Genomic DNA, 1,094 nt, shown 5'->3' on the forward strand with positions numbered 1-1,094 from the left:
GTGGTCGCAACAACCTGGAGCTGAACACGCTAAAAACAGTGGATGTTAATAAGAGTGCCCTACCTTACCCTTCCTCACCATACTTGGCAGCAGTGTATCAGCATTGGTCCTTTAAGTTCATGGGCTCCACTGTCTCCCAGGACCTGAAGTGGATGTCCAACATCAGCACAATCACCAACAAGGCACAGCAGAGGATGTACTTCCTGCACCAGCTCAGGAAGTTCAACCTGCACCATGAGCTGCTGATTCAGTTCTACAGAGGAATCATCAAGTCTGTTCTCTGCTCTGTCTTCTCTGTCTGGTTTGGCTCAGCAATCAAACACGACAGGAACAGACTCCAGAGGACAGTCAAGACTGAAGAAAAGATCACTGGTGCCGACCTGCCCTCCATGGAGGACCTGTACACCTCATGGGTCAAAAGGAGGGCAGAGAAAATTTCTACAGACCCCTGCTTGAACTCCTCCCCTGTGTACGGTGACACAGGTCACTGTACGCCAAGTCAACCAGACAGAAGGACAGTTTCTCCCCCAGGCCATCACTTAACCCATGACTGTATGACAGAACGACAACCCTCAGTGCAGTACCCTGTGTAAATCTTCGTATATATCTAGAAAACTACATCTATACTATATATATATATATGTGTGTATATATGTATACAGTATTTTATTTTCCTAATGCACATTACTTTTTCTTCTTTGCACATTTCTGTATTGTTCTCTCAGCCTCATCTTCTTAACTCGTTGCTTTAGGGAAGAACATTGTACAAACACATTCAGAGCCACTGTACCAGAGTCTAACTCCTCGTGTGTCCAACACACCTGGACAATAAAGATGGTTCTGAATTCTAATTCTGGCGGAGTCATATTCCCGTCTCACTGTCAGTTCACCAGTGGGTTTCATTAGAATCATTCATGTTTTACAGACCTGTCCTGTGCAGCTTTACTTGGGGTTTCCAGACGATATCCAACAGTCTGCGCTGACGATCGATCTCTTCCTCGTACTGGACGACAGTTTTTTCCAAGACTGTGAATATTTCCTCAGCAGCAACAGTTAGTCGCTCGTTTATGAAAAGTCTCAGAGACTGAAGTGAA

Source organism: Monopterus albus, unplaced genomic scaffold, assembly GCF_001952655.1.
Source record: "Monopterus albus unplaced genomic scaffold, M_albus_1.0 scaffold1137.1, whole genome shotgun sequence".
NCBI classification, from domain to species: Eukaryota; Metazoa; Chordata; class Actinopteri; order Synbranchiformes; family Synbranchidae; genus Monopterus; species Monopterus albus.